The sequence below is a fragment of the Triturus cristatus genome, chromosome 12 (assembly GCF_964204655.1).
Source record: "Triturus cristatus chromosome 12, aTriCri1.1, whole genome shotgun sequence".
NCBI lineage: Eukaryota > Metazoa > Chordata > Amphibia > Caudata > Salamandridae > Triturus > Triturus cristatus.
The window spans coordinates 279291360-279318495 of record NC_140595.1 but is presented as its reverse complement, the minus strand read 5'-3'; the positions used below and the strand labels follow the sequence as shown (position 1 = coordinate 279318495).

The 27136-nt window shown below is 48.0% G+C and overlaps 1 long non-coding RNA gene across 2 annotated transcripts in view; it reads right to left on the bottom strand.

Annotated features, from left to right (window-relative positions):
• Positions 1–279: 279 nt before the first annotated feature.
• LOC146775854 (uncharacterized) overlaps positions 280–27136 on the bottom strand; it is a 1053880-nt gene continuing 1027023 nt past the window's right edge. For both annotated transcript variants that reach the window (XR_014972230.1, XR_014972231.1), the window contains 2 exons: positions 19270–19719; positions 280–499 (listed from right to left, as the gene is read on the bottom strand). This is a non-coding gene — a long non-coding RNA (uncharacterized LOC146775854). The remainder of the gene's footprint in view (positions 500–19269; positions 19720–27136) is intronic.

The window sequence follows — 27136 nt, the reverse complement described above, 5'->3', positions numbered from 1 at the left end:
AAAGGCTGGAGGCAGAGTGCCTTCTTCCAGTGTATGGGACTTGAGGCAACTTGCATTAACCCTATAATGTACCCAGTTAGAGGTACATTGTTATATATAGCTTGTGGCACCTGAACCTTCAATGTCTTCCTTGTAGTGCCCAGTTGGCTGTCCTCTGTGCAAGGCCTCATCTTTGCTCCCTGCCTTTCTCTGTGGCACAGAGTAACTGTCCCACTGCACCTAGCCTGGTCGTTGGACCCCAGCTTCTTCTCTGGCATTGAGGAGGCTTCCTGACTCTAACAGCCGCTTCACCAGCCTCCACCTTCTTCTCTGGCATTGAGGAGGCTTCTTGACTCTCACGGTCGCTTCACCAGCCTCCACCTTCTTCTGTGGCATTGACCTGGCCTCCCTGCCCTGGGCTGCTGCTCTGTTCTCGGTTCCTTGGCCGTAGGTGGCCTTTCCTTCATCTGTGCGGCTTGCCCGGAGTCTCCGTGTGTGGCCTGTCTTGTGGGTCAGGAAGCTGTGGGGAGAAGGTGCACCGTCATACACGCAAATACTCAATTGCGATAAATTATTGCAAGCCTGTAGACTGTAATAAAGAGATTATTCTAATTAAGAAATAATAAAAGGCATAATCAGTGTGGTACAATTGGTCATCCATATTGAGTGGCTGGTAACATTGTCTCTGCAGGGTTTGAAGGTGGCAACCACTCTACCAGGTTGATGACTGTAACCATTCTCGAAACCTCAGGAAAAGCTTTAGAGTGTATTCCCGACCTAAACTCTGGAAGAGGGAATGAGACAGCAGAAGCTGGGCAGAAGAATGTTATCTCTCAGGTGAAAAGTTCTAGCAAGGATTGACCGCCTGAGCCGAGATCTCCCAAAATAGATTTGGACTTTGACTCATTCTCACAGAGGATGGAAAGATTTAACTTCGATGGCACACAGGTCCATTCTGCCTTCCTTCAGCGCTTATCATATGTATGGCGGCTGAAACAGACCTCACATTATGATGAATCATTACACAAATACACAGCTCTTAGATCAACTCTGGGGATCTTTATTTAGTCAATACAAACATCAAAAACTGTAAAACATAGTGCTACATAATATACACAGGGAAAAGGGTGTGGTACAGCACACTTGAGTTGTAACAAAGGTGATAATGAATAATGAAAAAACAACTCAAAATTCTAGAAAAGCTTGGCTGCTTTTAGAACATTTTCAGAGAGACAATACTATGTTTCCTAATTTGTCCTTAAGGTATTTTGTATGATCTTAATTTATACAGTCCAAGCATATGTAAATCATCAACGTTTGGACCCAAAGGCTAATTATTTACAAAACTGGGTCTTCATCAGGACGTGAGATTATTATGTACCCTGAACAACAGAGCCAGAAATAGTTCACGTGACATGTTGTGTGCATAACCATAAACATCTTTTAAGTGCAACTGGGGGACTAGCTCTAACCTCCAGGGAGTGGGAATGTATGCCATAGTTAAATAGGAAAAAGAGAGAAAAAACGGTAAATGAAAATGTTATGCCAGATACGTAATGAAGACAGGAACAGTCCCAATTACACTAAGGTACTTACCAGAATGCTGTAAGAAGCATAATCAATTCATGTCTAGAGTTCAATAAATTAAAAAGAATGGAAGTCTCCAATTATGTGTATAATCAACTACTGTATAATTGTGTGAGGTGACATGGAAACATGCTTGCATACTCAACAAGAAAAATGATAATGGCCCTTGCTCAATAATTCCCAAAACACTTAAAAATGTTGTTAGACAGTCACATGGGTGGGGCGTGGCTTGGCGCGTCAAGATGGGGGTCGCACTCTAAGAGTGCTCCGGACCCCTGCGTCATCCGCCCAAGCATCCTGTACCATTGGTGCACTTAATGCAACCTACTACAAGCTGATACCCTACTGCAGTCACACAAAGTGTACTGGCAAGAGGGGACACCGCAGAGTGGCTGTGGATGGCCTGTGTCGCGGTGGCAAGTGTCCGTAAACCTACACAAGATGGCGGCGCGGCCTACAATCTGAGGTCGCACTATCCTGGAAACCGGTGAAGACTGTAAGGCTGACCAAAGGCATCCCTTACCTTCTGCCCCACGTGAAGATTCCTGACCCACTGGTGGCGCCTACAGCCGCTCTGCTGCACTGCTGGGACGTGGAAGACCCGCCATGTAACTGGGCTGCGATTGCCGAGGAGGAAGAGGCCCTGCCGTGCTGAGTCAGAGAGTGGGAAGCCCGTCTGCGGCCGTTGCGACATACACAGCCCTGAGGGAGTGCTCGGACCCTGGGGATCATGCTCTGGCCACATAGGAGAGACTTGTGTGCTCTGCAGCGGCCCGTGCTCCACACTCCGGGCTCCATCCTGGCTGCACAGTTGAAAGCCACACCCCCTCCTGGGGACACAGACTGCCTCGATGTGACCCGGCCCATCACGGCCCTGATCCTGAAGTTGGCTGCAGCATCCGGGCGTCGCATCAAGAACCCACAGCGGTGACCCGGGCAGCCACACAGCGGCCGACAAGTGGATGACGGAGTGGCGGCCCAGTGAACTACATCCACACCACTGGGTGCACGGTGAGCGAGGGGCCCTGTCTGAGGTGGTGTGGCGAGGGGGCGGCCTCCGGGGACCCGAGCCCCCAAACCTAATTACTGGCTACTCGGCTGTGGCCGGAAGAGCTGCGACGACCTTCGCTGCCTGGGGCCCCCACCCACGACACTTGCGAGTGGCACCCCTGCACATAGAGAACTGAAGCATTGAGCCACCTTACCCTGGCCTCTCCCTGTGTACCCTGCATACATCGGCACCCCCAGGCGAGGGGTGGAGGCTCCTGATACGGCAAAGTTGACTACCAGCAGAACCCCAGGCCGCTGAACCACGGCAAAGAGCCGGGCTCTTGCAGTCGAACAGAGCCACAGGCATCGGCCCTCCTTCCCCCCTCTTCCCCCATCGGCAGTCCGACATGCAGTGGGACCTGGGAGCTGGGACGAAGACAGAGATGGGGTATCTCCCCCCCAAATAGACTACACCTCAGAAGGGCTGGGGAAACGCAGAAGACCAGTAGCAGCATGCTGGTCATGAGACGAGTCCTGCACTAGGGAGCCAGAACACTGATCTCCACCCCCTCCCACAAGTGAAGGTTGGCGACTTCAAGGGGAGGGCCAGTTGGGATCCCCAGGTCCAGAAGAATAGGACACCAATTGAAGAGCGGAAGCGCTGCCCCATTCTAGACCCACACAGTAGCTGCATTGGGCCCCGGGTCCCTCACTCAGTCTGCGCCGCAGCACACAGGAGACCACACCAGGCCCAACTACCTGGCTTGAAGACTGAGGACTTGACGGAACCCTGCTGAAGCTCACCCACTCCATTCGGCTGCGGGTAGCAGGCCCCCCCCCACCAGTGACACGCACTCAGGCCCTGTCTGGAGACTTGGTCCAGCTCCCCGGGAGGCCACCATTCCCCCCCAGTGGGCAGTGTATCGGACAGGGTGAAAAGCTCAAACCACTAAGACACCCTAGAAGTGCCACACCAGCAGGTATCTACAACACGACCTGCCTGTGGAGCGGCGAAACACACCCGGCCACCGGTGGTGCTGCGCGCCTCCCTTCTTTCCACCTGCTGGTTAGGGTGACAGCGACGGCCCCCTCTCTCGGACATAATAATTCAACACACCGGAATACCCAACACAGCCGCTACCTACGCCGGCTGTCGTCATGGGGAGAGACCGAGGGCCCAAACCCTCCCCAACGCAGACCAAAATGGACCGATATACAACTAACGATCCCGGGGCAGCAGCCGGATCTGCTGAGAAATCTATCACGTCTGCTGCAGACCTCAAAACTATCTTGCAGGCGATCAATGCATCTCAGACCTCGGTTGAAAGCAAGATCGGGGAGGTCTGTGTTGACATGGCTCTCCTCCGGCAGGATCTCCGAAATGCGACAGCCCGCCTTACAGAAACTGAATCCCGCATTTCTGCAGTCGAAGACGATATGACTCAATTAAAGGAGCAAATGGCTCGCCTTCAGACCCACTCTAAGGAATTACAGAAGAGGGCGGAAGACGCCGAACACAGGTCAAGGTGTAATAACCTTCGCTTAGTGGGGTTCCCTGAAGGAACGGAGCAGGGGCAAAAGGGAGACTTCATGGATCACTGGATCAGATCCTGGATGCCTAAAGACTCTCTGTCCACATGGTTTGCGGTTGAATTGGCCTACCGCTCTCTGGCCCTTAAGCCTCCACCAAGAGCACCGCACAGGCCCATAATTGCTGGATCCTTAATATTAAGGACAGAGACTCCATCCTGAGCGAGGCCTACAACCAAAAGACTCTTACTTACTGTGGCCACCCCATCTTGACCTTCCCAGACTACACACCGGAGGTCCAAGCCCTGAGGCGCTCATTCGTTGAGGTGAAGTAAAATTTACGCACCTTAAATCTCCAATACAGACTGCTCTTCCCAGCCCACCTCCGGGTGGTGTTCCAAAACCAAACACACTTCTTCGAGTCACCTGAGACAGCCTGGACCAGGCTGACTGAGGAGCGTCCTCCCAAGCTAAACACCTCAAACCCACATACAGGAGCCCCATCTGGAAGCACCCCACCGGGATCTCTCAAACCACGCAGAAGGCGCATACTGTCCCACAGAGGGCGAGGGGGCTGCCGAGCTGGATCAGACTCACCTACTAGCTCCAATCCACTCCTTGGAGACCAAGCACACTTGAACGGCTCTCACTCTCTGCGGCGATCCAGCTCCGTGGACCACTTAGAAATCAGAAGCACCTCACCAAAGTCTCTTCACATAGACTCTGCTGAGTCAGACCTCTCATAGTCCAACACTTCTGGAATAAATGACCCAAATGAAACTGTACTGCCCACAGCACTGCCAACAATGACACACCCGAACGGGCACATCCTGCTAAAATCCACAGATCTTGTTCCGCCGAACAAAGAGTATCCTTATGTTAGGAGGGGTCCTCCACGCAACTCCGACCCGAACGTTTTAGTTTGGTCAATTAATCTTACTTAATTGGGATGACAGATGCTTCAGTTCATGAAGTGTGTGGGGGGGAGGAGGGAGGGGGGATGTTGGGACCGTTGTCCTGAAGTTTTGTCGTTACACTATGTTTATCACACTAGCCTTTTCACTCTACAATATGATTGTCGCACATATCAACCCCAAGATAGTGTCAAAGTCACTACCTTGCAGCCAGAGCATACCCTGACCAAGCCCACGGCTAACCCAGGCCCTGTAGAACCCCCAGCCCACCTACATCAACCATGACATCTACGAATAGGAGCGGATATCTCCGCCGAATACTATCATGGAATGTCAATGGGCTGCTCGACAGGGTTAAGCGAACAGCAGTCCTGCACTATGCCTAGCGCCAGGCGTCAAACATACTCCTACTTCAGGAGACCCACCTCCTGGGCAACAACTGCCCCTTTCTTGCAAGATATGGATACAATAGAATTTGTCATTCAGGATTTACTCGAGGTTTGCGGGGAGTAGCAATTCTCCTGAGGCGCAATCCCCCCTTCGTACTCACCCAGGCTACTAATGACCCCCAGGGCCGATCAATAGTAGGGAACGCTCTTAACCGAATTTCCATATACTTTCCCCCATCTATGCTTACACTGACTCTGAAGAGTACGGCTGACTTCATTGCGTCTCTACCCCTGGGGATGACAATAATTGGAGGCAACTTTAACACGGTTATGCACCCAGACCTCAACACCGCAAGCGCGCCCTCCATCCACAAGAGCCGCACACACTAAACAATTAGCAAACTGGGCAGACACCGTGGTCATCGGCGACCCCTGGAGAATTTGGCATCCCCACAGCAGGCGGTTTACTTACACCTCAGCTGCGCATCACACCCATGCACGACATGATAACATTTTCATGCCCTCTCTAGACTGCCAAAAAAATCAGAGATGTCACTATTCTTCCACGGGGCATTTCGGATCACTCACTCATGTTCTTGAACCTAGGGGAACCACCTGACATACTCCGCCCAATGTGGAGGATGAACGCATGGTTCCTCCAAGACAAAGATTTTTAAAAAACAATTAAGACAGAGCTTCAGCAGTACTTTCTCACCAATAGTGACGCTGTCTCCTCCCCGGGTAGCCTATGGGTAGCCGGCAAGGCCACCATCCGTTGCTTTGCCAAAGGCCAACTCAAAATCAAGCGCATCACACACAACAGTCAGATTACCCTCCTGGAGGCCCAGGCGACCCTCCTCAAGAAGCACCCGCCTAGAGACCGGAATGAGGTCGAAACGAGGCAACTTGCACATCTAAGAGAAGACATCAGGCAACTCTCCATGGAAGCCGCCAAACTACTATGGAGATCCACTATAGCTAGGGTGTACGGCTGGGGTGACAAGAACGGGAAGATCCTCCACAGATTAGCTACATACCCCATGGCTAACCGAATAATCCCAGAGATTAGGGATTCGGAAGGCCTTACTCACTGAGCCCCCCCAGCAATCGCCCGGACCATCGCCACCTACTACCGTCAGTTTTACTCAGCGCAGTGGCCTGAAATTTCCCTTTCGGAGTTGATCAACTTGCAACACCTCCATCTTCCCGCCTCACTGCGACCGAATCACAGGCCCTGATGGTCTCCCGTAGGAGTATTCTGCCATCTATCGGGAGATACTCGTCCCGCACCTCCTTGATATATTTGCCGAAGCTGCCGAAAAGGGCTCTTTTCCCCCGGAAACAGATGCCTCAACTATTGTCATTCCTAAATCACAACCGCCCTCACCAAATTGTGCTGAATACCGCCCAATCTCTCTCATGAACACAGAGATCAAAATATTTGCTTTGGTCCGGGCCCATCGGCTAAGACCCTACCCTACTAAATTAATCCATCCTGACCAGTTGGGATTCATGCCATCACAGGAGACCAGGCGCTGCCTCCAACACCTCTATCTGGCCCTAGAAAACCGCCAAACACTAACTCCTTATCTAGCACTCCTCCTAATCGATTTCGAGAAGGCCTTTGATTCCGTGGACTGGCAATACTTGGCAGATGTGCTGGTCCGCAATGGGTCTGGGTCAACAGTTTCGCAGCCTGGTTAAGGTCATCTACTCCCGGTCTCAGACGCAAGTACTTGTCAATGGGGCACTATCGGAGTCGTTTCCCATTAGAAGAGGTACAAGGCAGGGTTGACCCCTCTCATCTCTCCTCAGCGCCTTAGCGCTGGAGCCCCTGGTGTGCCTCATTTGGTCTGACGACGGGATTCAGGGCTTGAGGTGGCCAAACTCAGAAGAGGACAAAATCGCCTTGTATGCGGATGACGTCTTGCTCTTCCTTGTGGAATGTGCCCAATCTGGCCCTCGCTGCCTACAAGCGTTGCACTCCTTCGGGCAGGCCTCCGGCCTGCAGTTGAACTTCAATAAATCTGTCCTCGTCCCTCTACACATAACAAGAGACTGCTTCGACTGGCAATCCACAATACCCATCAGTCGACAGTCGTTTAAATACCTGGGAATCTGGTTTGCATAGCTCCCTGACCTTGCATGGTCACTCAACATAGCCCCATTGGTGAGGAGAGCTAGGGCAGACCTCCGCAAATGCAGGCACTGCCGCTTAACCCCCTGGGAAGAGATGCCCTCTTCAAAATGATGATCCTCCCCATATTCCTCTACATAATTCAAAATACCCCATTTAATTTTCCACGGACTTGGTTCAAAGAGCCAGACAGTCTAGCCACTAAATTCCTTTGGAGTGGACAGAGACCCCGTAAACCTTAACCCAATGCCAGATTCCACCCTTTGACGGAGGCATAGGCGTGACCAATCTCCTTGGCTTCCTACCTACTCATACTACACGACTGGTTCAACGGGGGCTGGTCTGACCCGGCATTTAGAATTGAATTGGGCAACCTGGGCTTGCCTATGATCCAGACGATGATGTATGGGGGTCCCATACCCAGAACTCTCCCTATGGTGACGCGAGCGTTTCTCCTGGCCTGGCGGGCTTACTTGCATCATACCCAATGGGCGAACAAATTGACCCAATGCACACCACTCTGGCAGGGCACCTGGCTCAGGGAGGTCAGCTAATTGGAGGGATTCCGGAAGTGGGACATCATTGGGATATCTCAGCTTGGGGACGTATGGACTGGCGACTACATGATCACTTTTCGTGACCTACAGACCCGGCATTCCTTACACTCCTCACAATTCTATAGATATTTGCAACTAAGCCATGCCCTTCATACACATATACCAACTGGCATGACTTTGCCAGAATACAGCTCCCCAGAAGCACAAACCATGATGGGAAATCTGGGAAAGGGAGGGATCTCACGCATTTATCGTTCCCTAACTAATAACACTCCAAACGCACTAGATCGACTCAGGAGTCAATGGGAAAATTGGGTGGGGCCCCTAGAAGAGGAAGATTGGAGGGAAGCACTAATGGCACCTAAAATGATCACCTCCTCGGCCAGGCTCCGTCTAATCCAACTGTTCTACTTACATGCAGCCTACTTAGCCCCAAAGCACCTCCACAGCGCTGGCCTGATCCCGACTGCGCCCTGCACTCACTGCAACTGAGGCCAAGCAGACTTCTTTCACATGGTATGGTCCTGCCCCCTCCTGACGCAATCCTGGGACTCTATCGAAAATAAACTCACTGAGGTCTTGGGCTGGGAAGTCCCGCACAATCCATTGAACACGCTCCTGGGAATCACGGATGGGCTGGATGGGTCTAGATCTGACAAATTATTATTTAACACGGCCATGGTTGTAGCTAAAAGAGACATTGCTATCATTTGGAAGAATTCTACCCCGTCTAGCATAGCGAACTGGCGCAGAGGGGTAGATTGGTGCGCGGAACAAGAGAAACCCCTGTACAAAGCCAGGGGATGCCCGGCTAAATATTGCAAGGTCTGGGATAAATGGATGGGTCAGATAGAACTAATATGTTTCACCACACTGAATTTGTATACTATACTGGACCTTATGAGATCAAGATTTGCAAGGTGCATATACCATCCAAGGATATAAGATAGTGACGACATATCTTTACTTTAATGTTATACATATTGACTATTGCTGATGTATTCAGTTCAAAATGCCAATAAAGTTGATTATCAAAAAAGAAAGTCACATGAGTGCAAAAGTTCTAAATACTGTCTTACAAGCTGAAATATGGTCTAGAAATGCCCTCCAGAGGCAAAACTGCAACTTTATTTGACGCCTGATCTAATCTGATATTCCCAGTGAGCTGCACCACACATGCGTATGGATTGGCAGTTACTAGGGCCGCTTGTCCACCCTCCCAAAAGTGAGAGGTTGGGTACGTTCCAGTCCTCCTCTGCCAGGCCCATCTGTGCGAGCAAGTGCAGATCACTCGCTACCGCTCACTGACTCCTCACCAACATTTCATGCTTGCTCCGGGTTTTCCCAGTTCGCTAGTACTTCCTTCCATAAATCCGCTATCGGCCTTTTCCGGATGCCCCTCGCTTCCTCCCAGCTCAAGGCTCTGGCTTCCACTCCCGCCCAACTAACAACCTCACTGTTCCAACTGGCCACCTGCGGCCCCATAGCGGATTTCTACACCAGCGCAATCCGTCTCTTAGCTAGGCCCATGGCCAGGTCTATAAATCGATTCTCCACCTTCCGTTTAGGAGGACGTGGGAAGAGCCCTAACAAACAGACTTCGATAGACAGGACCAGTTCCCTCCCCAGTGCCTCCTTTATCTTAGCCAGTATTCCTTCCCAGTACACTTGTACTATGCCGCAACTCCATGTCATGTGTATGAAACCGGCATCCACATATGCACACCTCGGGCACTTTCACATCTCACCACCATATGTAACATTTAGTCTATGAGGCGTCATATACACCATATGGATATAGTTGAATTGTGTATATTTAAGCCTGGTGTTCCTCGATATTTTCTTGTGAGATCTCAATACCTTACCCCATTCACCATCCGTGAATTCCCTGTCTATCGCCCTTTCCCACTTACTGATGAGATCCACCATGGGGCCAGTAGCCGCGGCAACCAATGCTTCGTGGTGCCATTTCACTTGGTGCCCCGCTGTGCCCGATGTATTCAGCGCAAGGAGTACCAGGTGTGTCGCAGGCTCATCTCTGCCTCCCCCCCATAACTGTCCAAAGGTGTGAACCAAAGCTTCATACTGCAGGAACTGGCCGGGAGCAAGGCCGTAGTTATCCATCAGGTCTGTGAACGGGACCAATGAGCCATCTTGATAACAATCCCCTACCGTATCTAAGCCTGCCTCTGTCCACGCCTCTAACTGCTCCAACGTGAACACTGCCAGCGGGTCGCCATGAGGGACCCCGACCAAGGGCAGCGTGGGGGAATACCACAGGATCCTACCCAGCTTACACACACAGCATTTCCAGGTGTGTATGGCTGCAAGCTGCATCACTGATTTGTATGGAGGGCTGACTGCCGGTCTCAATAATTTGCCCAACAATAAAGGCAGGTCACCGTCAGGTTCCGTTAGCCAGGGTCCCTCCGCATTCACCCCTTCCATCCACTGCGCCAGCCACTGCAACTGGGCAGCCAACATATACAATTCATAATCTGGCACCCCCAGGCCTCCTTCCTCCATCAGGCGTTGTAGTGTCCGCAGGGAGACCCGTCGTCTATCATCCCCCCAGATCAGGTCCCTCACCAGGGCATTCAAAGGACCGATGCATCCCAGGGCATCAGGGTCGGTAAATTAACAAAAAAGTACAGCAATCTCGGCAGCATAACCATCTTGAACAGAGATACTCTTGCCATGATAGGCAGCTGCAAAGTGGGCCAGAAGTGTATACATGTCCGGAGAGACTGTAGCGCCCTGTCCAGGTTCCCTCCCCTCAGATCTTCCAGGGAATGAAAAACATGTATCCCAAGATATTTGAGTGAGTGAGGGGCCCAATTGATTTCGGCTGGTAGACATATCGGCCGAGGTGCTGGACCCACCAGAGGAAACAAGTAGGTCTTTTTCTTGTTAACCTTCAGGCCCGACAGCGCCTCAAATTGCTCCAGTAGTGTAAGCGTAGATGAGGTACCAGGCACTGCTGTCTCCAGGTATACCAACAGTTCATCAGCATACAATGAGATCATATGCATTCGCCCATCTAATCTAAGACCCATCCCTGCTCCACCCTGCTGGATCAACTCTGCAAGGTGTTCGATTGCCAGTGCAAACAATAGGGGCGAGAGGGGGCACCCCTACCAGGTCTCACGCTGTATGTGGTATTGGGAGGATACTGTTTCCACGTGCAGTAGGCGAGGCATACAACAGTTGAACCCACTTTACCCACCCCTTCCCAAGGCCCAGCTGGAGCATAGTCTCAAATGGTACTCCCATCCGACCATGTCAAAGGCCTTCTCCAGGTCGACTCCAGGGCATTGACCTCATCTCTTCATGGAACAGGACATAATACAGCCTGCACAGATTATATGAGGTATTACAGGAGGATATAAAGCCGTTCTGATCAACATGAATGATGATGTGCATATGCGGGAGCAATCTGAGCGCCAATATTTTACTAAGGACTTTGAAATCAAGGTTGTGCATTGAGAGTGGTCGGTACTCCGTTACTGGAGCGTTGGCCTCCTTAGACTTGGGGAGGGGTATCACCAATGCACTCTGAGTCGTCTCAGGGCGGGCACCCTGTGTACAGCCTAAGCATATAGGATCACCAATCGTGGTGCCAATCGATCCACATATGCTACATAAAACTCCTCCGGAAGTCCATCCGGACCCAGTGTTTTCCCCTTCGCCATGGCCACGATAGCAACCCTGACCTCATGCAGAGTCACTGGGCCTCCCAAGTCCTCCTGCACCTCCTCGTTCAGAGTCCGCAATGGCAACTCTTCCAGAAAATCCTGAATATCAGAATGAGAGACCGGCCCAGGGCTAGAATATAATTTCTTGTAAAAAGTGCTAAACAGGGTATAAATGGCATCGGGGTCATGGAGCATCTCCCGGGTGTCTGGCTAAACCTGCGTGATTGGTGCTCCTCTGCTTTCAGGCTTAATCAACCACACCAATAGACGGCCGGCCCTCCCCTCTTCCCTCTGCACCCTGTCAAAATATTCTCGATAACTATGGCACCTCAGTCTTTCTAATGCATCGCTATAGCTAGCGTGGGCCTCTTTCAGACGCTCTGCAGAGTTAGCCTCCAGCCCTTGAACATTGTCCAATTGCCGAATCCGAGATTCCATACCCAGTAACTCTTGTCTAATTTTCTGCTGCACACCAATTGATTGTCCTAGGCAATGACTCCTCACCACCACCTTAAATGCCTCCCATTCCACTAACACAGTGGACGCTGACTCGGCATTAACTAAAAAGTACGTCTCAATGAGAGCCTTCAGGGAATCTCAGAAAGGCCCATCTTCTAACGCAAGCAGGTTCAATCTCCACAGCGGGATCGGGGGCCTTCTCCCAAGGAGCTGATGTGTCCTACCCAGGTACTCCGTGTGCGTGACGGACGGGCTGAAGTCTGGTGTGCACAAAAAGGTGTCTAACATGGTGTGTACTTGGTGCATAGGGGAGAAATACGAGTATTCCCTGCCTGTCTGGGTTTTGGGCGACAGATGGCTAGGAAGTAAGGGTGGCTCCCGATAGTCTAGGTAGGTCAGGAAAGGGCTAAATAGACCTGGGCTGCGATGGGGGAAGAGGGAGGAGATTTCCTTGCACCTCAAAGGGCCTGGTCTGCCTCTGACAACGCTGTCTCCACCCCCTGCCGGAAAATCACACCAGATAAGGCAGAACTGGTTCTGGCTGGGCACAGACACCCTCTGCCTAGAGGTTCAAAGGGTTTTTGGATACAAATACAGGGGGGCCCAGACCCCTGAACTATAGAACTCATCTGGATCAAGAAGACTGCCAAGAAGAAGAGCTGGAGAAGCTGTGAGGAGGAACTACCACTTTGCTGTGTGCTTTGCTGGGCTGACCTGCAGTGGCTGCTTCTGTCTTGGGCAGTGAAAGGCCTGGCCTGGACTTTCTGCAACCTAATTTGTTTCTCCAAGGGCTTGAGGTAGAGCTTGCCCTCTGTTCACGAAGTCTCAAGAACAGCAAAGACTTCAAGCTCTTCTGCCTGCAGCACTGGGGACTGTGTGTTTTGTGCTGAACCAGAGGAAAAGCAACTCGATGACGCCTGTGACCCCGCTGCCGACTCCTTGTCCTAAAGGCACCGCAGAGAGCACCGCCACAACGCAGCACCGCAACCTTGGTCTCATCGACGACGCCTGTTGATGCCGCCACCAAGCCGCTGCTTGCACCGCGACCTGTGGGCACCGCACTCTGCACCGCCTTGCTTCACGCCGAAGCTTTGGCACCGCAGAGAGCACCGCCGCAACGTCGCACCGCGACCTTGGTCTCACCGACGACGCCTGTTGATGCCGCCACTGAGCCGCCGCTCGCACCGCGACCTGTGGGCACCGCACTCCGCACCGCCTTGCTTCATGAGGACGCCTTGGCCTCCCTGATGCCGCCGCTCCACGCCGAAACCGATGCCGCTGCTTGCACCGTGGTTCAAGGGCACCGCTTGTAAGTCACATGAAGCAATGCCCTCATCCCGCACCGCAGCCTTGGCCCACCGACGGCGATCAGCTGACGACAGCGCTTCAGCAACGCTAACGCCACTGCTTGCACAGTGACCAGCCAGCACCGTGATGAGCACTGCCTTCACCTTGCACCACGATCCTGGTCTCACCGACGACACCATCTTATGCCGCCACAGAGCCGCTGCTCGCACCGTGACCTGTGGGCACTGCACTCCGCTCTGCTTCACGCTGAAGCTTTGGCACTGCAGAGAGCACCGCCGCAAAGTTGCACCGCGACCTTGGTCTCACCGACGACGCCATCTGACACCACCACTGAGCCACTGCTCGCACGGCGACCTGAAGGCACCGCACGCCACACCGCTGCTCTTCACACTGCAGCACCCGACGCCTGCCGACGCCAGTGCTCCTGATTCCAACAGAAAGGAGCTCGACCTGCAACGCGAGTGACTTCAAGGGCCTCGGCGCCCTGCATCTCTAACAGGTACTGTTTGCGGGTCTTCCCGACACCGTAGCTGGTCAGCGACACCGCGACTAGCCTGAACTGTTTGGATTTTTTTGCTCACTACTCCGTGATAGCCACGGACGGAGCTATCGACATCAAGGAACTGTTTTTAAGGCGTATTTTGATAACTGTAGATTTTTAAGTACTGTAGTGTGGATTCTTCTAGTTTTTGGTCTTGTATATAAAAAAATATTGGCTATTTTTCTAAACTGGTGTGGTGTCCTTTTGTAGTGCTTACACTGTATTACTGTCGGTTAAGTGCAAATGCTTTACACACTGCCTCTAAGATAAGCCTGACTACTTGTGCCAAGCTACCAAGGGGGTGAGCAGGGGTTATTTTAGGAGTGTAACTCCCTTATCCTGACTAGGAAGAAGGGTCCCTACTTGGACAAAGGTGTAAGCCCTTGCCAACTAGAGACCCCCATTTCCTACACTCCCCACCTTCTAGCTCAGCCATGGGTCCTCACTGGAAGGCCCAAAGGGTAGCCATGCTCATGCAATTTGGAGATTAAAGTTTCAGACTCAGAAAAGAGTGCACAGTTTTTCCAAACCTTAGAGAATTGCCCATAGGGCAAATTGTCCCTTATGCTGAGCAGGCGATGGCTAGAGCAGTCTAAAAGAGTGTTCCACTCCAAAGAATTTTTCTCTAATGATTATATCAATACTACAGTGTGACTTGGTAAACTGAATGTCTAAAAAGCCTCCATTAAGCCAGTCTACGAAAAAGTTGAGTGTGGGGATATCGCCTACACAAATTAAGAGGAAATCATCTATATACTTTCTCCGAACAGTTAGAGTATCTGTTTACGGGTTGCACGCATGACATATGTAAAGATGTTCGTAGTAATCCATGTAAAAGTTTGCCAGATCCGGGGCCAATCCTGGCAATCTTGCACACCTTTAATAGGGTAATAGTAGTCATTCTGAAAGGTAAAACAGTTCTTATTGAGTGTTTTTTCTACTAGGAAGATAATGAAGCCAGTGGGTACCTTGAAGGAGTGTTCCTTGCTGTCTAAAATCGATCTTTCTCTCCTCCTTCCTTTTTATTTAGGTTAATTTGTGATGATATATTCGCACTATTTTTGACCTTTTATAAATTGAGTTTACTTAAGAATATAAAGAGTGACAGTAAACAAAATTGTAGGTATATAACTAACGGGGAACAACCTTTACAACGCAACTTTTACAACGCACTACACTTACAACGCATTTTTTACAACGCACAATCCATTACAACGCATGACATTACAACGCATGACACTACAACGCATTTTTAAAAACTACCTTTACCACGCATTCCATTACAACGCATACTACCATTACAACGCATACCATTACAACGCATAATATAGTAATTTTTACCCCTATACTATCCAACACTTACCCTACTGTTGCACCCCCTGGAGTTAGAATAGTAATTTTTACCCCTATACTATCCAACACTTACCCTACTGTTGCACCCCCTGGAGTTAGAATAGTAATTTTTACCCCTATACTATCCAACACTTACCCTACTGTTGCACCCCCTGGAGTTAGAATAGTAATTTTTACCCCTATACTATCCAACACTTACCCTACTGTTGCACCCCCTGGAGTTAGAATAGTAATTTTTACCCCTATACTATCCAACACTTACCCTACTGTTGCACCCCCTGGAGTTAGAATAGTAATTTTTACCCCTATACTATCCAACACTTACCCTACTGTTGCACCCCCTGGAGTTAGAATAGTAATTTTTACCCCTATACTATCCAACACTTACCCTACTGTTGCACCCCCTCGAGTTAGAATAGTAATTTTTACCCCTATACTATCCAACACTTACCCTACTGTTGCACCCCCTGGAGTTAGAATAATAATTTTTACCCCTATACTATCCAACACTTACCCTACTGTTGCACCCCCTGGAGTTAGAATAGTAATTTTTACCCCTATACTATCCAACACTTTCCCTACTGTTGCACCCCCTGGATTTAGAATAGTAATTTTTACCCCTATACTATCCAACATTTACCCTACTGTTGCACCCCCTGGAGTTAGAATAGTAATTTTTAACCCTATACTATCCAACACTTACCCTACTGTTGCACCCCCTGGAGTTAGAATAGTAATTTTTACCCCTATACTATCTAATACTTACCTTAAATGCAATTTAATATTATGCGTTGTAATGGTATGCGTTGTAAAGGTGGTATGCGTTGTAATAGAAATGCGTTGTAAAGGTAGTTTTTAAAAATGCGTTGTAGTGTCCTGCGTTGTAATGTCATGTGTTGTAATGGATTGTGCGTTGTAAAAAATGCGTTGTAAGTGCATGCGTTGTAAAAGTGTGCGTTGTAACGACATACATCCATAACTAACCTACCTCTAATTGATATTTGAAATTATATAAACCAATCGTTAAATAAATCCCTTGAAGGCACCCTTCTACCTGTTTATTTATATTCGCCCGAGCCCTCAAGGGTATATTGGGTTGTCCACTGCATTTACCTACCTTGTAATATATAAGGCATCCTGATGATGAATGTTGGCATATAGCGCTTGGATGTCTATTGTCACCAATAGGTGTGGGGTAGGTTCAAAAGGATAGTCCTCAATACTCTTTTTTTTAATATCAGATGTGAATGAATTTCAAAGGCATATAAGCGAGGATTACATGCATTTTCTTAAGATTGACAAGCAGGACCATAAGCATTGGCATACATTTCTTACACGTTGTTCACATTCTTATGTACGGTACAATTGTAAACATATTGTGATATATTTTTGAGAGCCATTTCCATATACATTAGTTTGCTGTATCTTTTGATAAATAATGACTACATTCCAATCATTATATTAAACCTGTACTTTTGAAGTCCTCAATACTCTTGATAATATCCATAGTGACCATAATTTATCCTTTGGTGTTAAGTACAAATGGTTTTAAGAAGAAGTCAATATATGTACAAAGTGGTTTGGAAATTGAGCCACAATCAGACACTATAGAACTGCTGGGTTGGTTATTCAATGGTTTAAGGATTTGGGGAGGCAGTATATAGTTAAATGCATCCAGGGACATTTTCTGCCGCCTCTGTCTTGTATGACGTATTGTCTTGCACCACTATGGCACCACCCTAATCTGCTGGTTTAACAACAATCTGTCTGTTATTCACATTATTTGGTAGCACTTTCATGACGATTCTTGGTGCTTATGCCAGTCCAAAGTGTTGCACTCAGAACTGGTCTCAGAATATGGACATGCAGGAGCGTTTTCGGACTCTTGGTGTACTGTGATATGCGAATATGCATCTCTGATGTCTAACAAGGCTAGAACATTCCCAGGAGAGACCAATGGAAGGCTGGGCATGAGTGTTACCATCTTGAAAGGTATGTGAGATATGGAAAAATACTCCTGTTATATCCAGGAGAAGCAGAAGCCTAAACGCTCCTGACTGTTTCTCAAGTGGAAAAAAGTCGGATATTTCCCAGGAGAGACCAATGGAAGGCTGGGCATGAGTGTTACCATCTTGAAAGGTATGTGAGGTATGGAAAATGACTCTTGTTATATCCGGGAGAAGCCTAAACGCTCCTGACTGTTTCTCAAGTGGAAAAAAGTCGGATAGCATCCTTGATTTGTTTCATGTTTGGGTGCAAGAATGATTGCTCCCCGGCCTCACGCTCTTCATTGAAAGGGGTTTGTGGGGTCTGGAAATAGACTCTGAAAGACTCTTCTGGAACCTATTTCATGCAATCTACTTGCAGAAAAGAAAAGAGTCTCCAGCCATCCTTCGCAAATCTCTTGACCATCTCCTCCAGCTGGGAGCTAAATTGTAAGTACTGGTCATACAGAATGCTTCTCTGGCCGAGATATTCTGGATTTGAACCGTGGGCGATCTCCTGTGGAAACCACTGTGCTAGCCAGCGAGTGAGTAACACAAATTTGAGGCTGTGCCCTTCAAAGAAAAACCAGAGGAGGAAAAAGCCAGTGCCGTAAAAAACCTTCTGAGGATGCAGGCGACAATAGCACGCAGAACAAAACAGACAACCAGGGATGGGGAATCAAGAAAATAAATCTGACAAAAGCTCTCCTAAACCTGAGAGTGTTGTGACGCATCCAGGAGACAGAATACTGAGTTTAAATGGTGTGCTTTGACCTGAAAGGGAAAATGGGCCTTACGGAAGTGAAACCCACCATCTTGCTTTGGGCAGAAGAAAACCCTCACCAAAGCACCATGGCGGTCATGATAGACTGAGGAAAATAATTACAACCCACCATGGCGTTGCAACTCTTGTGACAAACCCTAATGGCGTTCACATGGAGACGCCACCAAGGCATCAGAACCAAACCTCTCACCTCCACAACCACAAGGGAAATACTTGAGCCCGCAATGTCTGCCACCAACACCACTGGAGCATGGTCATGGCATGCCTAGACACTGTAACCGGGTAAGGAGTTCCGCTGAGCGTGCCTGTGAGAATTCTAACAAGAATAACTTTGAGCCGCTCAAAGGCGTTAAAAAACATTTCTGTGAATTATACTCTACCCATGTATTCTTCCAGGTATGGAGGTGCTCTGTGACAGAGGGCGCAGATGATGCCGCACAAAAGCAATTGAAAGAAATATCCGAATCTCACTTCCTATTCAGTCCTTGACCAAATAGAAGTGCGGTCATTACATTGCAGTATCCCTCCTGCTAAAACATGAAAGTCTCTAAGAAGGGACTGAACAGCATTGACAAATACACTGGATTGCAGCCTAGTATAGTTACCAGTGGCTGAGGTTAATTCAAGCAATCTGCTCATCATTATTTTGTTTTCCTCTGTGTGATGCCCTAAGTGCGATGGGTATGCCTGGACCTTGGTCCAATGTTCACTATGCCACAAGACTCAAGCTTCACTCTACTGATGAGGGCCAAATATACCAAAAAGAGTCTTCAAATGCTTGTATCCCCACCCAGAGAGGACCTGGCTGGCATTACGGGTTGACTCTTCCTATTGGATCAGGATCAAGGCTGATTTGCATATGGATGATTCCTGTCTGAAGCACGGTGGGCTAAAGAACAAAAGGCTGGGTTGCAACTCAGAGTAATTACCAGTGGATGAGATTAATTCAATTAATCCACCCATCACTTTTTCCTTGTGTGAACAGCATAAGTGGCATATGTTTTGCCACATGTATCAAAATTAGAAACAAAGTAGGATGTCACGACTTGTAATGTTCTTACCAGTTCCGGCGTGTTGTAGAGGTACTCCACTTCGGTTCTTGAGGGTTCTGATCTGTCAGAGGTAAGGGCGACTCTTTCTGGTGGCCTCGGAGCTGCCGACAATCAAAAGCCAGAGCAGACTGTGCCTTCCAAAAGGAGACCAAGAGGGAAAAAACCCATAGGGAACAACCTCTGTTGAAGGCGGAGACACCAGGAACGGAAAGGAAGGAAAGAACCCACAAATAAGAGCAAACACCAGCAAGGAGTGGCGAATAGAAGGCAAGAATTCCAAATAGGAGTGGAAGGTTAAATGGAATCCAAACTGCAACAGGAAGCAAAAATACACCAAGCAGGAACAAATGTTCCTAACAGGAGCGAGGACACAACAGCAGGAGCAAGGATTGTTGCAACGCAAGGCAATGGAGGATTCAGCAGTAATGTAGCAGGAAATAAGCAGTTGCCATTTTGGATCTGGAAAAGGAAACATAAGGAATAGGAAAGGTCACCATCTTGGAAAAGGTAGAACAAAGAACATTCCTAAGTCCCTCATGGAAACAGGATTGAGGACTCATGGGAAGAAGAAGTAACAAGATATCACCAGGAGAATATACTGGAATGTGCAAAACAAAAGGTGAGTGAAAATATGCCCCATAGAAGTACTGGAAGCCGCAGCTCCAATGCGGTGTTCCAACTGTGTATTGATGAGCATTAACGGGCTGCCGCGTGGTGCAGTGGCGTACCCGACTAGACATAAGCGACGTGGAGTGTAACCGAGATGCTGAAACAGCGGGCAGCCATGCAGCACTGTAACACACCCGAGAAGAAGCAAGTGCCGCGGGGGGCGTCGCAGGCTGCACATCAGCCTGCGATGATGAAGTGGGCAGCGCCACATACTGAGCCATGGCCTGCGGCGCAACATACAATTTTTTTACCACTGCAGACACATTCTTATTAACCAGGTCAGTAGGAGAGGCATCTTCTAAAATATTAGCATCTTGGGTAATATTAACGCAGCAATAAGGGGGTCTGCTTTGACAAAAGATGGGAATTCTTCATTGAACCAACAAAAGGTTATCGTTTAACACAAGCCTGAGAAAGATAGGGCACTAGACCTCCCTCCACTCCATTGACAGGACTTTGCACACTGCATAATGCTAAGGGAACGCTATATTAGGGTTGCTAAATATAGAACCTTGGAAATAGCCCCTCAATTTCCTGTTCCGCTTTAGGCTCAGCATAATCGACACAAGGCTAGTTCTACCGCCTTGAATGCTTTGCAACAAGTAGCCCTCCCATGGCTTGAAAGGCTGCAGAAACTGCCTTATCATCAATCATCTGCTGGATTAAGGCTACAGAAGTGAGCCCTGAAAGAGCAGCTGCTGGTCCCTCTCCCGAGTCAAAGGAAGGTTAGGTAAATAGAGCTTTAGAAATGCGTGCTTCTCAGCATGCTTATTTTATTCCATTTTATTAGTCAGGTTTAGTTGAAGCAGGGAAGTCCATGCACTAAAATGCTAGGGGTAGCGGAAGTGACATCACGTCATCTGACACCCCCAATGACATCACAGGAATTGATGTCGTATGATCTTTCAACCCACTGACACCCATCCCTCCGCTGTCTACTTCTCACTGTCTGTCTTTTATTATTTCTCTCAACTGTCTATGTCACCTGTTACTGTCTCTTTCACACTCCTCTTGCCTCCTCCTCTTCTCACTTGGGTCTTTCTGAAGTGTCTCTCCTTTTATCTCATGTTTCCCCTCTCTCACTTCCTTTCTCACCTGTCTCTTTCCACTTCTCTCTTCCCTGTCTACCACACCTCTTTACCCTTGTCTGTCTCTTTCTCACCTGCCTCAATATCTCCTTTATATCTCTCCCCTTTCAAACTCCACTCCTCTCCATCGGCTGTCTTCTCATCATCACTTGTGTCACTCTCTAACCTGTATAACCTGTTATCTCACATTCTGCTTTCTCACCTTGTCACCACTCTCTCGACTGTCTCCCTTCTTTGGCTGCCACTTTCTAGTCCGCCCACCTCCTCACCTCTCTCAGCTGTCTTTCTGACATGGCTCTTTATTGCACTTCTTTCACACACCTGTCTCCTCTTCTCTCTACTGTCTCTCTCTCTCATCATTTTCTCTCTCATCTCTCTCATCTGTCTTCCTCTACCCCATCCATCTCCTTTTCTCTGTACAGACTCTAACTCACTAGCCCCTCACTTGTCTCTCCCGGCTCATCTCCCCATTTCTTATTTGTCTCCTTCCTGTCCACTTCTGAGCTGTATCTTTCTTAAAAGTCCCACCAACATCTCTCTGCCTCTCAGTTGTTCGTCACCCATCTGCCCCTATCTCTTTCTCTGTCCCCCTTAGTATCTGTTTCTCATCTGTGTCTATATATATTACATTTCTTTTACTGACATCCCACCTAGCCGATCTTCCCCTCTGCCTGACTCTCACCTGCCTCTTTGTGACCTGTCAGTCACCTTTCAAATGTCTCACACTCTTTCACCCCTATCACCTCTCTCTTTAATATCTCCCTCTCTCACAGTTACATATACAGCTATATTTGTTTCTATTTCCCTCTCATGTCTTTCTGTAGTGTGCTCTTCCTCTTTTCCTTTCATTCTCTTTCTCCTCATAGTCTATCAGCTCTACCCTCTCTCCCTCTCCAGCATTTCGTGCTCACCTCACATGCACAGGAGCAGCAAGAGGCACAGAGATGCCTTTTACAGGGGTCATCACCACTTGCAAAATTAAATTATTGTTTTGAAAGTGTGTTACTGTGCTTAGACCCAAGTGCTGCTGAGGGTCTTCATGAACTTTCATGCACACAATGTAGCTGAGTGGCACAGAAAGAAAACAAGACTTTTGGTTGACACTGCCCTTGCCACTTCTTAGGCCGGTGAGCGCAAGGACAGTGCCACTGGTTGCAGGCAAACCAGAGGTTGCAGCTGCGATCCCTAGCAACCCCTAAATGACATCCATGATTTCAAGCACCACCTAACTGCCAGAGCTGCGACTTTGAAGCTGTGGAACCAGTTTTGAGTCTCGGCGTCGGCTCAACATCCTGTGATGTTTAGTAAATCACTTGATCTCCTCCGGGGCTACTATGAAATGAGTGTGTCCTTGTGTAACGTAACTGGTGCTCATGTAAAGTGCTCCAATACCTTCAAATCGAGTTCACCCTATATAAAAACTGCAAAAAAAATGTAATAATAAGAAACCTACTAACACTTCTTTTGTCAGATGGTTGCAAGAGCAATGAATCAATCAGTCCCCAAGAAGGAATCGGCGGTCGCTGCAGAACAGTGGGAGACAGTGGACAACACTACCCTTCTCTCCCTGCACAGCAGGGGAAGGGCTAACCCAAGTGCATTGCTTGCCAAAGACATAAGAGAACAAGCATTGGCATAGTCAATAGGTCTCGCCTTTGGGACCTTATAAGTGTTTAGCCATGCAACAGTTGCATAACTAAATACTTATAAGGTCCCAAAAGCGAGGCCTATTGGCTATGCAAAGTGAAAGTGAAAGTGATCGCGATCAAACATCAAAGCGGCCGTGAAACCGAAAGTAATGGTGGTAAAGCGCGGTAAAACGCACCCGCGCACATGCACTGTGGCTCTAGGCTGGCCTGGTAGCACTTTTTGGAGCCCTCACAATAAGTCTCGCCAGACCCGCGCATGCGCTGGGTCAGACGAGACCTAAAAAGTGAGTGGAAACATGGACTGCTTGGGCAGGACCCTGATGCCACTAATGTGGTCCACATTTAGCAAATACTGGCTAAAGCACAGCCTCTTACAAATACAATCACATATACAAACAGATGAAAGAAATGCTTAACTCTTACTGTTAGGAATGCGCCCCTTAGGCCTGCGGCCTCACTGGTTCGGCGGGTCAGGGGACCACTCTTGTTAGCTGGTCCAAGGGGCATTGGATGGCTATGTGTGGCATGTGACCTTGGTGAGCCATGACTACAAGCCACATAATGGTAAGGGAACTGCAAGTCTGAGAATCCTAAGAGCGGCAGGCGCCAAGGGAGACCCCAGGATGAAAGGGAACCTACTCTGATGATGGCACTCAGGGAACACTTTATGGACATGCAACGCTCTCAACCCAGTGACAGAATTGGGTTTCACAATGTAACAAAAGTAGAACTTCCAGAAATGCCTTGTGCACTAGAGAAGGTTGCTGGTAAGAGGGTTTATTTAGTTATTTCCTGATAAATACATAGTCTTTTCTAGAGCAGTTATCGCTGTTTGGGAAAAAATCAACTCTGTGAAAGTATCAAAGCTCAGGTAGATTTCATTGTGAACAGTAGGGATGGAGTTTTTGAGTTGGAGTGGAAATATTTTAACACTGCTAATTTCCAGCACATGATGTGGAGATGCCCAGCCATACAAGTGGGAAGTCCAGAAGTGATAGAGAAAGTGGGCCACACAGTGGAGACAACTAACTTGTTGATAACGGAGGGCTACCTGCTGGGGATACGCCAGCGACCCCAGAAGAATAACCAAGTTTGCAAACAATGCCCTACTAATGAGCCTTAGCCATGAGATGGAAGGTGAGTACGCCCCTGCATTAGTGAACTAGAAAGGAGAGGTGCTGTGTTGAGCGGAACCATGAGGTAGAGAGCTTCGTAGGGAGGAGACGAGGGCAATTAAAAAAAACATTGCAGGAGTCTGGGTCAAACTAATGGCTGCCTACAAGGATGATGTTAATGATGACCGACCACCTTAGATAACGGGGAAAAAAGAAACACTGAGGAACTCTATCAATGGACTGCAAACTATGAGGGGAAGGGCATAATAGAGCTATGAGTGAAGAGCTGGCATAATTTAACAAGCATTGAATAGTCTATTGCACATTTAGGCATATAAAACAATTTGTCATGAGAATGTGACTCTTGATGAAGTGGAAGCGAGGAGACAACACCCCCAAAAAATGGTGCAACTTGTACCTGCCAACATCACCTGGAATGAACATGCTTCTACATGGGTAGTCAAGTTCAGGTTGCAGTTAGGTATGGAATGAAAAAAATATATGACACAAGATGTCATGGACACAATTAAACTGAAGAAAATCGTGGTGCTAAATGCAATATGTTATGTACCTGTTTGTTATACAAAAGGAAAATGCTAATAAAAAGTGATTTAAAAAGAGATTACGTAAGAGTAAATATATCCCCTGGAAACGCCAAACACTTTCCCTGCTTTTGCTTACGTTGTAGTGGCAATAGTAAATTTAACCCTTCCAAAGTCCTACAATTTCCCTACTTTTGCTGAAGTTGAAGAGGGAATTGTGAATGCAACTCCTCAAAAGTCCAACACTTTCCCTACAGTTGCTCAGAATGGAGTGAGAATAGTAAATCTAACCCTTCTAACGTCCAACAATTTCCCTGATTTTGCTTATGTTGGAGTGGGAATTGTAAATCTAACCCTCCAAAGTCCCACACTTTCCCTACTGTTGCATTGATTGGAGTGGGAACAGTAAATTTAACCCCTCCAAGTCCAACATTTTTCCTACTTTTGCTTAAATTGGAGCTAGACTAGTTTATCTGATTCCTCTGGAGACCAACACTTTTGAAAGTGTTGTTTATTGTTGACCGCTGTTATGTTTTAAAATATGTTGTACTTTTTTTATTTAATGTTTATATTACTATAAAGAAAAATATAATTTTAGGTATTAATATTATTAATGTAATGTTTTAAACTGGTTAATTACATATATATTTGATTCACACTCAAGTATACTGACTGAGAGGTTATTAGATGTCAAAGACGTAATGGTATTCAAATGATTTTTGGATCAGATCAAATCACCTTGGACAAGAACTCTGTTTACAAAATTCTGTATTGGAATTTTACCAGTCAATTGTTTTCACAGCAAATGCCAAGTAACTATTGACTGTTTAGCCTTCTTGTAAGATACATTCTGAAACTAATGCACATTTCTTGTTCTTTTGACCTGCATACTACTACATTAGAACGAAATGGATAATTCTCATTTGCCAGAACTTGGCTGAGATAGTAGGAAGATGCCTTAAGGATTTTTAGACCAGACAATAATGAGTCAATGATCTTTGCTCTGTATAAATCTTTATATATAGGTGCTTGAGACTTAAGTTAAACATTGACACTTTAGATACATTTGTTTCCACTATGTCACACACCACTCCACTTTACGACACTTAACTCCACTGTACGACGCTCCAGTCCACTCTACATCATGCCACTCCACCCTATGACATGGCACTACACTTTATGCCATTCCAGTCTAAACCCCTTCACTCTAAGACACTCTTCAACACGCCACTCTATAAGATGTCACTCAAAGCATAGCTCTTCTACCTGAGCCTTTATTGTACCAAGGATCCCATCTCCCAGGGCTGGCACACTTGCTGTATCCTGGGGAGCCCACTTCCTGAAACATAGCAGTTTCCTTACACCCACCGGCGAATTTTTAAATCTCCAGCCAAACAAGAGGAATCACAAAGTCTACACCCAGCGGGTGGGAGCTTTAAATATGCACCCGCCAGCTGGGAGCAGACTTGAGTTCTACAGATCAAGTATTGCTCCTATCCGGAAGGAGCGGCATACATAGCTGCTTGCTGCAGGCAGGAGCAATGCCAGCTGAATCCTATGGGCTCTTTGGCTCCCTCCGTGGCCCCCCACCAGTCAAAGGCTGTGAGCAGCATGGGGTTGACTGCTTGCGGGAATTGGAAGCAGGGCCTGGCAAAATACAGGCCCTGCAGATAGCCTCATGCCACGAACGAGCAAACACTGTGCACGGCGTGAGGTTAGCTGCCTCTGGGTGGCTGCAGGGAGTTAAACACAGGGCTTTGCTGTAAGCCAGGTCCTGCGGCCGAACCCCAAGCCGGGTGCGATGAAAGATGGTGCTCAGCGTGGGTTTGGCTGCCTGCCGTAGGCTGTGCACTGCGGGTGGTTGTGTTTACACATGGTAATAAAATATTACTTTGCATTAAAAAAAACTTAGCAATCAGTGAAAAAACAAAGGTTAAAGTAACTTTATCATTAGGTGTGATACAAAGATCTGTTTTTGTTCAATAAAACCTTAGAAATTCAATGAAGAAACCAAAGGTTAAAGAGACGTTATACTGGCACATGCATCAAGCCAAAATCCAGTCGGTAAAATTGAATCGCTAAAATCACCCGTTAGCGAGTAAAATAAACCGAATCCCAATGCATCAACCCAAAACGTGAGCAAATAACGAATCGCTAAATGAAATCCGGTAAAATACCGAATCGCAAATAACCAACATGCAAAAATACCGAATCCCTAAATACCGAATTAGCAATCACCGAAATCACTAATAGCTCCCGGCAAGTGCCAATGGCTAACAACGAATCGCAACCCAATGCAACAACAGTCGCAAATATCGAAAATCCCAAAAATCGCTATTTAGCATGAGCTAAATAAGGGGAATCAGAACCTGGAGGTAAAGTTAAAAAAAAAGTCATGTGAATAAAAAAAAAAAATTAAACATGTGCAACTGATTGTGTTAATCACCAAAACCTTAAATGTGGCCAAGGAGACCCTGTTGGCTACCACAAAATGGCAGCCCTCTACGTGCTTGTAAGGAGGATGCGTATCAATGCGGAAGGACAGCGCAGGAGAAGGGTCCAGGAGAGAGTTTTCAGACTGCGCATCACCTTGCTCGGGCAGAATGAGGACGAGGTGTACGAGAAGTATCGACTGAATCGTGCCATGATCATGCGCCTCATTGCAGACCTGGAACCATTACTGCAGCACCAGACACACCGGACCAATGCAATCCCTGCGCACGTCCAGGTCCTATGCAGCCTGCACCTACTGGCCTCAGGAAGTTTCCAGGGGGTAATTGCGGTAGCCGGAGGCGTATCGCAAAGCGCACTCT